General features: G+C 40.9%; 1 protein-coding gene across 1 annotated transcript in view; it reads left to right on the forward strand.

Moving 5' to 3' along the window:
* DIS3L2 (DIS3 like 3'-5' exoribonuclease 2) overlaps positions 1–14,355 on the forward strand; it is a 366,805-nt gene that overhangs the window by 89,793 nt on the left and 262,657 nt on the right. The gene's annotated exons all lie outside the window — the stretch shown is intronic.

Genomic DNA, 14,355 nt, shown 5'->3' on the forward strand with positions numbered 1-14,355 from the left:
AGACTGTGGAGAGACCCATGCTCCTGCTTCAGGGGGTATGAACCATGATGATTAAATTTCATCTGTGTCTAATGCAGACATCAATGAAATTGAAGATAGGAAAGAAAATGCTGGTTCTGTGATAAAGTCAATAAATTGATAAGCCTCTGGTACAACTAACAAAAATGTAAAAAGGCACAAGTCACCAATATCAGAAGTGAAATAGCAGATATCACATATTGCAAACATTCAATAGACAACTTTTGTGAAACAAAACAAAAATTTCCCAGCTGTGCCTGGTTTAGAGCAAAGGCTGATGCATTCTGAGGGTGTAGAAGGGCAGAGGTCCAGTGAAATGGGTGTCAACAACCTCAGGCTTTCAGAATCCATGGGATCTGCTCAGATCTAGGAAGATGTATTTTGATCTAGTGGGTCCTAAGCCCCGTCTTTATTGATAACATCCTCTTGGGTGGGATTGCTGTGGATACAGAGTGAGGCTTAGACTGGCAAGGAGGACCCTTTGAGTTGCTGGTAGTAGATGAGGGGAAGTGAAGCCCTCTTTAGCTTTCAGAAAGCAAGGGCTCCTTGCTTATTCCTTTTCTGTGGAGCTCCTAAGGGTCTTCACAGTGACTGCCTGATAATTGCTTTTCATATGAGCAAGCCCATTAGATACATCCCTTAGGCCTCATTAGTTAGAGTATTTCACAGCTTCCCATTCTGAAGCGGGGAGACCTGTGACAGTTGTTGGTGACAGGGTCAAACTAGAGAGAAGAGAATATTCAGACTGTTCTCAAGCATCCCTGACATGTAGGATATAAACATCTCAAAGCATACTGGCCAATTGTATTACAGGTTTGTTAGTACAAAAGCATATTGTTATCAGAGGAATTTGTAGTCAATGGTGTGAGGGAATGTGAATTAATTGGATTATTCATCTTTGCTTCTTTATGCTTGTTGTGCTGCTCACCCCTCTTGGGTATGTAAACTACAGGGCCTTTGGGGTTTTAGAAAAAAACAACAATTCTTTTAGCTGTAGTAGTAAATAGTCAATTTCTTTCACAGCATGTTTTTTTGGCAAAATAGATAGCTGTGAAAGAATCAAGCTGTGAGGCAATCATAAACAATAATTTGCTCTTACATAACAATTTTAATTTCAGAATTCTTCCATGTTTGTAGCATATGTGTGTAGTTTTTATTACAGACATCTCAAGAAGGATAGTTGAGGGGCAAAAGATAGTTTCTTCACTTTGCCAGTTGGGACATTAAGTGACTTGTTTGAGAGCTTGGAGCTTTTGGCAGGACCAGGGAGTAGAACCCAGATCTCATGACTTTTAGCTTATGGCTCTTGTAGGGTTTATTTTTCCCTTGTCTGTGTGTGTGTGTGTGTGTGTGTATGTGTGCGTTTTTCTAGGGAGAGGGTCTGTGGTTTTCCTCAGGTTTTCAAAGTCTGGGAGACATGTCCTCCAAAGGATTAGGCTGTTTCATGAATCCTCGGGATTCTGCCTAGAACTGTGTACCTACTGGCTTCTCATCCTCCTGCCAGCCTGTACCATGTTTAAAGTTGGAGTTACTGTCTGGAAAAGGTCCCAGGTTTGCTGTTAAGGAACTTGTCGGCTGGCTGGGATGGGAATGGAAACAATTGTAGTATGGTTTGCAAAATAGCAAGAGAAATACATGTTGTTATGGGAGCACCACACTCTGTGAGAACTGGGGACGATTTTCTAGAGGAGGTTATATTTGCAGAGAGGTTTGAAGGATGGTTTGGTTTTGTTTAAGGATGAGAATGCCTTGGGTTGAGAACAATTTGGCAAGAGAGGACTGTGGACATTTCCACTTTCAGGGAGGAATATGTGGGGTAAGGCTCTCTCTGCCATGTCATTGGCTGAGGGCTGCAGCCCCTCTCCTGGCTCCCTGGATACTGGTAAAGAAAGCAGTTCCCAAGCTCCTGCCCTCCAGGGAGACCAACAGCCTTGGCCCCTTTTGCAGAAGCCCACAGATACTGCTCTTCTCTGTAAATGCCCCTCCATTTGCAATTGATCTGATCTTCGCCCTGCCTCTTGTACTCGCTTTCTTTCCTTTGTCCCATCAAGGTCACTCATACTCATTAAACAACCTTGTCCTTCATCTTTTATAACTATAATAAGCTTATCCTGTTATTTTCCTTCTTTTAATACTCCAGTATAGTACATCACAAGTAAGTAATTATAGACCCTGTGGATGCTGGATGATTGCTAACTTTTCAGTGCTCACTGTATACCAGGAACTGTATTTAGTGCCCCACACCATTTAGTCTGCTGTTGTCTCTATCCCAGTTTTGTAAATGAGAAACTCAAGTCTTAGCTTACACATTTTACTTATTTAGGTAATGTATATGTAGGGAATGGCTGAGTTGGGATTCAGATTCATTTCTTCTTATTTCATGATCTCATTGCTATTTGTTATTTCAGAGATCTAAAGAAGAGAGTTATTAAATCTATAGCTAGATGTTGTCAAGTATCATAAAAATCAACATAGATCCAGGAAATTGTAATACATGCCTTAGCATTAGGTAGTATCTTGAGTTGCCATCATGGGTAAAAAGGATGATTTTATCGATTGAAATGACCAAAGGCCTAGTATTAATTCTTAGAAAACAGACAACTTAGGAAAAATTAACTAGAGTTCTAGTGGGTTTTTTTGTTTTGTTTTGTTTTTATTTTTTTAAAGATTTTATTTATTTATTGTGGAGAACAGAGAATGAACCATCAGTGAGGAGAGGGAGAGGGAGAAGCAGACTCCCTGCTCAGCAGGGAGCCTGATGCGGGGCTCGATCCCAGGACCCTGGGATCATGACTTCAGCTGAAGGCAGGTGCTTAACCAACTGAGCCATCCAGGTGCCCCAGAATTCTAGTGGTTTTATCTTAAGACTAGACAAGTATGATAGCTTCTCAGGGCATTATGAAGGCAGGTGTTGGGAATGTGTTGTAACCTTACCAGACATCTTCTTGAGGTAGTGCATCAGATACTGAGAGAGCTGACCCAAGTATAAAGTTAAATCAAGAGCTATAGCTTGCTGAACAAGCGGTTACAGATCCAGCTATCATCCTGCGCCAGCAGTAGATCACAGATTCCTGGGGGCATGTGGCTCAGATATTCAGAAGGCAAGTGGGCAGTTGTCATGTAAGAGGTGGGTCCTTCTGGCACTTTGGGACAGAGGCCTGAGTTCAGAGATATGGACTCTCTTATTGTGAACAGACTAGTAGAGGCAGCCACTGGGCTCGGAGTTGGGGATTGCTGAGCTAGGAGAATTGGCTAGGGTGGTACTGGGAGCAAGAACCAAAGCAGAAGGCCAACCCTGGGAGCCAGAATTCTGGGCCTCTTTTTGGTTGTACCAAGGGAGATTTGGGAGCCCAGAGTTAAGTTCTGGTATCTTGGAGCTAGGAGGTGGGTTAAAAGCTAAGGCCTCCTATAGGAGGAGCCAAAGCTGTTTAAATATTGCCTACCTTGCTTGACTGGGAACTAGGGTGAGCAGCTTAGTTGATGCAGCCATAGTGAATAACCCAGAGAAAATCAGAGTAAAGGAGGAAGACAGGAGCATATTAAAATGAGACTCAATTATACCATTCCATAGTGTGAAACAGAATCTGACTAGCTGAAGAGTCAGGGGTGGGTTTCAAATGAAATTCCTACTCGTTGTTTAAGAACCTATTTAGCAAGTGGCTTTCATTAAAGTTAAACTGTCCTGGCTCCCCTTCCCCCAAGGGATTTACTTGAGGACGAGTCTCAAATACAGGGGTGGGTCAGGCCAGGTGGAGACATCCCATTGGTGGGGATATGCATACTGTCTCCCTGGTTATCAAGGAGTATGGGCCCCGCCCTTTGGGAGCGTTTTGGGCGCCAATCCCAACCAAGGTGATAGGCTGGGTCAAATGTCTATTAGGGTAAATTGTAACTCAGTTGGTCACCTAGCATCACTGTGGAGTTTCCTGTGTGTGTTACAATCTCATTGGCCACCTGTGCCTGGCCAGGCCCGACTGCATGGCCTTTGCCCTCAAAAACTAGTCTGTGAAACGGAGAAGGGTTGCCCCTCTCTTGTAAGAGGTGCGTCCCCGAACATTCGGTTAGATTCTTGATGCTTGGCATGAAATAAAGCTTTGCTTGACCTTCGCTTTGTATCAATCTCACTCCTTTAGTCATGGACTAAAGGGCATAACAGTTGAAAATTTGCTTCGGGGGTGCCTGGGTGGCTCAGACATTAAGCGTCTGCCTTTGGCACAGGTCATGATCCTGGGGTCCTGAGATCAAGACCTGCATCAGGCTCCCTGCTCGGCAGGAAGCCTGCTTCTCCCTCTCCCACTCCCCCTGCTTGTGCTCCTCTCTCATTGTGTCTCTCTCTGTCAAATAAATAGATAAAATGTTCAAAAGGAAATTAGCTTCTATATATTTTTTTGTCTGAATACTTAAAATTATGGTAAGAAAGGCTGAAGTTGATTTGATATATTGATACCCACTGGGAACCTATAATGCTGTTCATTTATCCTCCAGATATCTGTTGAGTACTTCCAGCAGACTGAGAAGATATAGTCGGAATAAACCAATTAAGCAGTTTGTTAGAAAAGTCTAATTTCCTCTTGGGATAGGATTATTTCACTTAATTTACAACAGAGCAAAGTCTATACATGAATTAAGGAGGGTGGAGAAGCGGGGATAATTATTCTATATTTTCTAAAATGTCTATGACACAGTCACTAAGAAAACTTATTTTTATGCAAACTTATACTTCAGCAGAAGAATAATAGAAGTACGGATGGGTATTTTAGAAGGGATTGGCACAGAAAGAAATAACGAGTTTGAAAGAACAAAGGAAGTGTTGATAGGAGTTACTACTCTTGTTCTAAATTAAACAAACAAAAAAAAATCAAAGTGCACATTTAATCCCCAATTTTCAGGGGCTGTTCCAGACTTTCTTATGGTCACATGAAATTGGTCTCATACAGTAAATTGTTGCCTTTGACAACTAGCTTTTCCTTCAAGTGATTGTTTTAAAGTTTTGTCTTCCAAGTTCTTCTTTAAATATGCACCCATCATACTAGATTATATTTAATCCAATCTCTTATATAACCACTATCATTTTGGATTGTTCTCAATTCCAGTGGAATTAGGATTTCTTAGAATTGTTTGGTTTCTTGGCCCGTATGGCAGGCCTGAAAAAGACTTGGAAGGTACTTAATGGTGGAAGGCAAGGTCTTTGAAGCCTCCACCCACAGGAGTATGGTAGGTAAGGTATATCTACTACCATGATCAGATTTTCCCCAAATTGTTATATACACAAGCCTATTTTTAACAATCATCTTTTCTTCTTCATTATTGCCAGCTCTGGGATCAAATATTTCAGGTTCTTGCCTGCTCTAAACATGCCTTCAGATCTCCATAATTCAAATTGAAATGTCTGAAATAAGGAATGTATCATTTAAGGATAGAGTAGCTTATTTGTGCTGGGAAACTCCCAATTAATATTTCAGGATTATTTGCTAGAAAACTAATTCAGTCCTTTGTAACTCCATGGAGATGGTTTCATGAAATTCACCTTCATTGTACAGAATGAATTAATGTAGATAAAGGACTTAACAGCAATGCTGGCACATTTTAATTGCTTAAGAAATGTCACATACTATTATTATTCTTCCGTTAGTTTAGCTAAGAGCACATAGTAACTCAAATTTACTATTCCCAGCTCTTGGAATTTACCACTGATAACATTTATTCATAGTAAGTATAAAATGTTGATGTAAAATGTTGATGTGTCACTATGCATTCCTTTGAAGTGTCTAAATTGCTGGAAAGTTATATGGTAGCTAAGGTAATACTGTGGAGCAACAATTTTTTTTTCTTATGCTCTTTGCCCATCAAGATCGCCTAGGGCCTCACTTTTTATTATCTTCACCCCAGAGCCCAGGCTGAATGGAATAGCTGCTATCAGGAACGTTCCCCTTTTCTGTGGCAGAAGAAAACTGGGCCCTGGACATTTAAAATGTCTTTGCCTGGAAACGACTCCATCAGTTCTACTTACAATCTTGGCTAGAATGATTCACCTGGTCCTCCCCAACCTCAAGAAGGCCAAGAAGTGTCATCCTCCCAAGTGTCTGCAAGTAGGGATTGCAGGATATAGCTGGTGAATTGCCCTAATGATGATCCCTGCATTAATTAGATTGCTCTTAACATTGCGTTCTTTTTTTTTTTTTTTTTAAAGATTATTTATTTATTTATTTGAGAGAGAGAGACAGTGAGAGAGAGCATGAGCGAGGAGAAGGTCAGAGAGCGAAGCAGACTCCCCATGGAGCTGGGAGCCTGATGTGGGACTCGATCCCAGGACTCCAGGATCACGCCCTGAGCCGAAGGCAGTCGTCCAACCAACTGAGCCACCCAGGCGTCCCTTAACATTGCGTTCTTAATAGCCTTGATGAGTATATGCCATTGGTCATTAGGGACATCAGGCAACAGTTTCTGTATCACTTACTGCAAATTCATCCCCACTAATGAAAAAAGAATTCAGAAATAGCTGGAAGATCTAGGTGGTCTTTAAGATCACCTTTAGTTATGTAATTCTGGCTTGAAAGTAAAATATGCGATGCAAAGTAAATTTGTTCATCCTTGAATTAAGTTAATAGTACAGTTTTTGTTTGTGAAAGGCAAGGAAGTTAGGTTTTAAGGGAATGTACTGACATTTGGTAATATTTATAAATTACCATTGCTAGTAGTATTGTGAAGTTATTGCTTGCTACTGCTGTTGTTAAATCTTTCAGCTTTTAGAAATTGCAAAAGGTATATCTTATCCCATGTTTTATAGAAACTAGCATATATATATATATATATATAACTATATTATAAATTTAGGCAACTAGGGAGAGGGACATGGTAGATTTGGAGAAGTACAGAGATTTTAGTGTTTTGGAGCTTAAAATGTAAGGTAGAATTTATTGTGGCAGGAGACCAGGCCAGGCTGGTAGATGATGGTTGGGAGGGTAGGGATCTCACGTCCTGAAGTGTTTTCATGCTGGTGAAGGAGTTCAGCTGTTGTCATCCAGGCACTAGGGAGCTTGAAGGAGGTTAAGAATGGGTGGTGAGTCAATGGAATACTATGCAGCCATCAAAAGAAATGAAATCTTGCCATTTGTGATGACGTGGATGGAACTAGAGGGTATCATGCTTAGTGAAATAAGTCAAACAGAGAAACACAACTATCATATGATCTCCCTGATATGAGGAAGTGGAGATGCAACATGAGGGGTTAAGGGGCTAGGAGAAGAATAAATGAAACAAGATGGGATTGGGAGGGAGACAAACCATAAGTGACTCTTAATCCCACAAAACAAACTGAGGGTTGCTGGGGGGAGGGGGGTTGGGTGAAGGGGGGTGGGGTTATAGACCTTGGGGAGGGTATGTGCTATGGTGAGTGCTGTGAAGTGTGTAAACCTGGTGATTCACAGACCTGTACCCCTAGGGATAAAAATTCATGTTTATAAAAAAAAAAAAGAAAAAAAAAAAAAGAATGGGTGGTGAGTGATTCAAGAATAAAAGACCCAGGGGTACCTGGGTGGCTCAGTTGGTTGAGCATCTTAGCTATTGATCTCAGGGGTCATGAGTTCAAACTCTCCCTTGGATCTGGAACCTACTTAGAAAAAAGAAAAGACCCAGAGATGACAGTTACAATTGTTTTTGATGTGAGAGAATCATGACCTAACTATATATTATCTTAGGTTGGGTTTCCCAGAGATGGGGCCTCTGGTGGAGTTTCTTGCTCACACGAATGTGTCTTTGTGAAAGATTTTTAAAATACCTAAGTAACTTAAAAATTTAATTAGTAGAATCACAACATGGATCCAGAGTTAGCATTTGAGAACGTGTTACTGAGAATGAACTAGACCGATGCTGGATGCAGGTGCATCTGGGTGGTAAGAGGGTGAAGTGGGAGCACAGCACACAGAACCGAGCGTGCAAACAGAGAGCTGCTCTGTGGAAGACCAGAATCAGGTGTTAGCAGCACAGTCCACTGGAGATGTCCTGATGGTGATTTTTTTTGGTAGCGTATCCTAGAGTAGGAGTCGGCAAACTTCTATAAAAGCCAGATAGTAAATGTTTTAGGCTTTGCCGACCGTGTTTCTGTTGCAACTTCTCAACTCTGCCTCCATAGCGTAAAAACAGCTATGTATTGGTGAAACTTCATATACAAAGATGGCTAGGTCTGGCTCATGAGCAATTGTTGGCGGACCCGTGTTCTAGAGGTGCGGTTAGATGTTGTGAAGGCCGTCGCTGCACCTGCCCTAGCAGAGCACTGTGGGCACCTCGGCTCGGGCCCCTTGCTCTCAGCCTAGCAGCACGACAATTGTGTCTTCCTATTTTTGACTCCAGGGCAGCAATTCAAACTTTTAGTTCTTGAGGCTTTCGTTTTGAGTCAGAAATTCTAGAGTCTTTACCTTTGTGGGTTCTTGGAAGTTATTTGACTGGATTCTGTGTTTTTTTTTTGTTTGTTTTGTTTTGTTTTTTTTTTTAAGCATTATCCTCTTTAATGATCTGTGTGAATGCTGTTTGCTAGTAAGAGTTTATATGTGTTTGGCATAGTTAAGAGTGCCTTTTTGATCAAGTTAGAAATCAATGTTGCAGATTAAGGTCTAAGTACTATTCTTGGAAGCAGGGGAAGTTGAATGCAGAGCACTCTGGTCACCTTAATTGCTGCCGTGGCTTTCTCTCCTTACAGCTGCGTTACTTGGTTTCTCATCCAGTATTCCCGGGCTCTGCCCCTATGCTTTAGGCCTTCCATTTACTCGAGCAGGGGATAGCATGGAGTTGGCGTTTGCAGTGATCAGAGAGAAGATAAGTGGTTCTTCACAGTCCTTTTTAGTGTCATACTAGGCCCATTTGTTATTGGAAAAATTGTCCGGTGTATGGGATGTTGCAGAGGAGGGCAGTAGTAGGTCAGATAAAGGTCAGTGCTTGAGGCAGGTGACAAAGATCAGTTCAAAGGGAGGAGTGTAAGGCTCTAAGCGGGAAGTGAGCTGATGGTCAGGAACCAAGGAGATTTCTAATGGGTTAGAAACACAGAATGAATGTTTGAGGCAAATGGTTTTGAATATGGTCTCATATTCACTCATGCTACGCCCCGTGAAGGCGCTGTTGGGCTCCTTCACTCATGCTACGCCCCGTGAAGGCGCTGTTGAGTGCTTGCTACGAACCTTGGGAACATGGTATGAAATAAGATAGGCAGGATCTGGTTCTAAACCACAGAGCATAGAAAGAGACTTGAGTGGCTATTTTGTCAGTTCTCCCAGAGGTGGTACTTCCAGAGTGCCATTCTAGATGCTGAGGAGGAAAGCTTACTCATTATGTACAGTTGGTGCCTTAGTGTGGAAGGGCTGGATTTTCTTTAGGAGAAAAGCGTTCTGAGACAGCCAGCCTTGCAGAGCAGTGTGGAGTGGTGAGTGCAGTGGGCGAGTCCTGGAGTCCCATGCGAGCGCACAGTATGGTCCACCTGCCCGCCTGCCAAGGATCGCAGAATGCTTTCTGGAAATACATTTCTGGAGGAAATGAGGTCTGAATGTAAAGTGAGTTTGAACCAGAAGTCTTGATGGAGAGAGAGGAGAGCTTGGCCTGCTCTCTATCCGAGAGGTTGTTTATTAGAGTGGGAATGGAGGCTATGAGGGGAAGGCACATGGCTTGCGTAAGTCTTTGTCAACCTCGCCAGAGGCTCCTGCTCATTTGATGCTGGCTGAGACCAGTTACAGAGTTGAAGACTCAGATCTTTCTGGATGAAGCTAGGACGATCCTGTGAACTGTTGGAATCATTGGTGCACGGTCATTTCTTTTTCTGGAACCATTGGCGGAGTGAGGTCTCATTGTTTATAATGCCCTGTGGTGGAGTATCTCTAGTCTGTAAGCACCATAGTCTCAGATCTTCTGGGATAAGATCTAGGTGGTTTTTGACAATGAGGAGCTTAAGGCTTGCAGGCTGGGTTTTTTTGCCTTTCAGGACATTCTTGGTGTTACATGTGGTATTCCTTCTGGATCCTTGCAACTTGAAGTGTGTTCTAGGTACCAGCAGCCCTGCAGAATCTCAGGCTGTTCCCTGAGACCTGCTGAATAACAGTCTGCTTCTTTTTTCAGCTCCTTTTAAAATTCAAGTATAGGGGCGCCTGGATGGCTCAGTGGGTTAAGGCCTCTGCCTTTGGCTCAGGTCATGATCTCAGGGTCCTGGGATCAAGCCCCGCATCAGGCTCTCTGCTCCATAGGGAGCCTGCTTCCCCCCTCCCTCTGCCTGCCTCTCTGCCTGCTTGTGATCTGTCTCTGTCAAAGAAATAAATAAAATCTTTAAAAAAAAATAAAATTCAAGTATAATTAACATACAGGGCTGTGTTAGTTTCAGGTGTGTAATATAATGATTCAGAAATTCCATACATTTCTCAGTGCTCATCCAGATACTGTACTCTTAATCCTCTTCCTCTGTTTCACACATCCTCTTACCCACCTTCCCTCTGGCAACCACCAGTGCGAAGAACCTGTCTCTTCACAAAATCCCCAAATCATTTGCATGAATGTTAAATTTTGAGAACCACTGATGGTGGCTAATTAACTCTTCTTTCTTTTAAAATAAAAACTACTTTGGCACTCTAGAGAGAGCATCTGTATATGGCATTACTCTGTTGTAGCTAGTCCTGGGGGAGAGTCGTGAGTGCAGTGTAGCAACTCATTGCGTCTTTAGAGATTTGAAGTAATGATTTCCATATATATATATATATATATATATATCTTTTTTTTTTTTTAAGAAGAAAGGGGGACTTCTTTTTTTTTTTTTTTAAGATTTTATTTATTTATTTGACAGAGAGAGAGGTCACAGGTAGGCAGAGAGGCAGGCAGAGAGAGGGGGGTGGGGAAGCAGGCTCCCCACTGAGCAGAGAGTCAGATGCGGGGCTTGATCCCAGGACCCTGAGATCATGACCTGAGCCATCCAGGTGCCCCATGGTTTCCTTATTTTAGCAGAATCAGACTCTGGTTACCTTCCCCCACCAACACACACACACACACACACACACACACACACACACCCGCCACTCTTCCCTTCTCTATTTAGTTAGAGCAAAATGAAGGACTGAGGGGTTATTCTTATAGGTATAGTTGGAAAAAACTCCCTAATTAGTTTATTGAAAAAATATAGATTTCAATCCATATCATTAGTTGTTCATTTTATGTTAAGGTCAAATAATCATGTCATTTCCATTAGTTTCCAGTTTCATTAGTGCTTTTATGCATGTTTCTGTTTAATGCATGTTTGTTGTGGAGTACGCTTCCTATTTCTTTTTTCCTAAACCACTGTTTGAGGCCTGCATTTAGTAGTTCCCAACATGTTAAAGTCTTTTTGAAAAGTAAACCTATAGGATTTTGAAAAATTATTTCAGTGTTCAGAATTTTGTATCTTGAAACAGTCCACAATACAAGCTTCCAATAATATGAGCATTATTTTTTTTTCCTTTTTCCCTGTGCTGTTGTTGTGTCATATGTTGTTGCATCAGATGATATTGTATTTTATTTATTTATTTTTAAAGTGTTTTATTAATTTATTAGAGAGAGAGTACGAGAGTGCAGAAGCAGGCAGAGGGGCAGAGGGAGAAGCAGACTCTGGGATCATGACCTGAGTGGAAGGCAGATGCTTAAGCAACTGAGCCACCCAGGTGCCCCATATCAGATGAGATTTTAAAGAAAAAGAACATAGCTGAAAGGTTAAAGAGCTACATGAAGCAAATATAAATAAAAGAAGTCTGAAACTGTTTCAGTGTCTATAAATGGAGTTTATTAAAAGGATATATTGTTTTTTAATAAGTAGGGTACCCACATTTTAAAAATGATTTATTATTTATCATTTAATTGGAATTATCTTTTCATTCTGACATTTACTTTGGTAAGAGGTTAGATTATGCCACAAATGATTAAATTAACAGTTTTATTGAGACAAAATTCACATTTTAATCATTTTATTTTAAAAATCATTTAAAAGAGTGCAATCCAGTGATTTTAATATATTCACAATGTTATATAACCATCCCCACTATTTAATTCCAGAACATTTTCATCATCCTCTAAAGAAACCTTGTCCTCATTAAACATTTGCTCCCTATTCCCCTTCCCTCTCAGACTCTGGCAACCACTAGTCCTTCTGTCTCTGTAGATTATTCTGGACAGTTCATGTAAATGGAATCGTATAATATTTCCTCTTTTGTGTTTGAGTTCTAAGCATGTTTTCAAGATTCACCCATATTATAACATTTATCAAGTCTTCATCCTTTTTTTCTTTTTTTGTAAATAAATAATATACCACTGTACAAATGTACCACATTTTATCTTTTCATCAGTTGACGGACATTTGGGTTGCTTACACATTTTGGCTATTATGAATAATGCTGCCATGAGAGACACCTGGGTGGCTCAGTTAAGCGTCTACCTTCAACTCAGGTCATGATCCCAGGGTCCTGGGATCGAGGCTCACATAGGCTCCTTGCTTGGCAGGAAGCCTACTTCTCCCTCTCCCACTCCCCTTGTTTGTGTTCCCTTTCTTGCTGTCTCTCTCTCTCTGTCAAATGGGACGCCTGGGTGGCTCAGTTTGTTAAGCAGCTGCCTTCGGCTCGGGTCGTGGTCCCGGTGTCCTGGGATCGAGTCCCACATCGGGCTACTTGCTCAGCACAGAGCCTGCTTCTCCCTCTGCCTCTGCCTGCCATTCTGTCTGCCTGTGCTCGCTCTCTCCCCCTCCCTCTCTGCTAAATAAATTTAATAAATAAATAAATAAATAAATAAACTCTTAAAAAAAGATGTTGTATGTGGGAAGACTGTGCTTTCAGGGATCATTTCTGTATTTGTATTTGTATTTGTTATTAGAGAAGTTTCTATGAACATGTAGTGTATCTGAAACCATGAGGATTAGGTGCAGTTTTGGGATACTATATTACTGAATGCAGTGTGGGAAGTACATTCCTTTCATTACCAAACACAAGTACTCTTCTCCTCTTAGCCATTTTCTGTCATTGTTCTCTGCTTTTCAAAGTGCCTCTATACAATGAGTATACAATACTCATATTATGTGTATGTGGTTTAGTATTGTGAGCTTTTATTTACTATAAACATTGTCCTATTTTATTACCAAGATTTTTAGGCACAAGTTAATGCACTGAGAAAGTGTCTAAATAAATTGTCACTTTTAAGTACTGCATAATATTTCATTAAGTGAATGTTTTTTATTTTTTTATTTTATTTTATTTTAAAGATTTTATTTATTTATCAGAGAGAGAGAGAGAGGGAGAGCGAGCACAGGCAGACAGAATGGCAGGCAGAGGCAGAAGCAGGCTCCCTGCCGAGCAAGGAGCTTGATGTGGGACTCGATCCCAGGACGCTGGGATCATGACCTGAGCCAAAGGCAGCTGCTTAACCAACTGAGCCACCCATGCGTCCCAAATGTTTTTTATTTTTAATAACTTCTCTATGTTATAAGACATTTAGTTGTTTATTTTTTTGTTATGTAAATAATATTGTCAAGAACACCTTTAAATATATAACTTTTATTTTTTAGGATTGTTTCCTTAAGTTAAATTCTCTGAGTGCAATTTACTGGGTCAAAAGATGAGATAACTTTTCAAATTGTATCTGTGTATTGCCAGGTCATACCTGTCGTTTAGTTAAATAATTGAAACCACACTCAAAAAGGCTTTGCATTTGTTTAAATTTTGCTTTTTGTTTTCCATCCATCCTTTGACCTTGTTGATTCTTTGAACATTGGTTTAATCATCTTCAATGTTAGCTTTTTCTCCTATGTGTTCTTTCTGTGTTTGGCACATTGAGTTGGACCAAATTTCAGTTTTCTGGTGGATACTGAGGCATAAGGTTGAATCTGTACTTCGAAGTTAGGAACAGGGGTGTATTTCTCTGAATACAGATCTCTGTTTTGCGCGCACTTATCTTTTGTGTTTCTGTTCCTCTTCCTCTTTCTTTACAGTTAGATTTTTTTGATCCATTGCCTCTTTCTTGACAGTGGTCTAGATTCTCTGCAGTTTGGCTTCCAATCCACCATTCTGCTAAGTTGTTCTTTCCATGATTTCCTGATTCCCTATCCATTTTCATTGGTCACTTTCTTAGTTTTCGTTTTCCTTGAGCTTCTACAGTGATTTAAGACCATTGATTTCCATCCTCTTTGTAATAATGCCCCATTTGATCTGTGGCCCAATTCTGGTTCTCTCCTTGGTTTGTTTTTTCTTAGTTGATTTCTCTCTTTCCTCCACCTTGTTGTAGACCTTTCCCAGTCTTTTGCACTGAGCCATTTTTTTCTTTATACACTTTTCACAGAGTCTTTTATGTACATTCAGA

This window comes from Neovison vison, chromosome 3 (genome assembly GCF_020171115.1).
Source record: "Neovison vison isolate M4711 chromosome 3, ASM_NN_V1, whole genome shotgun sequence".
NCBI lineage: Eukaryota > Metazoa > Chordata > Mammalia > Carnivora > Mustelidae > Neogale > Neogale vison.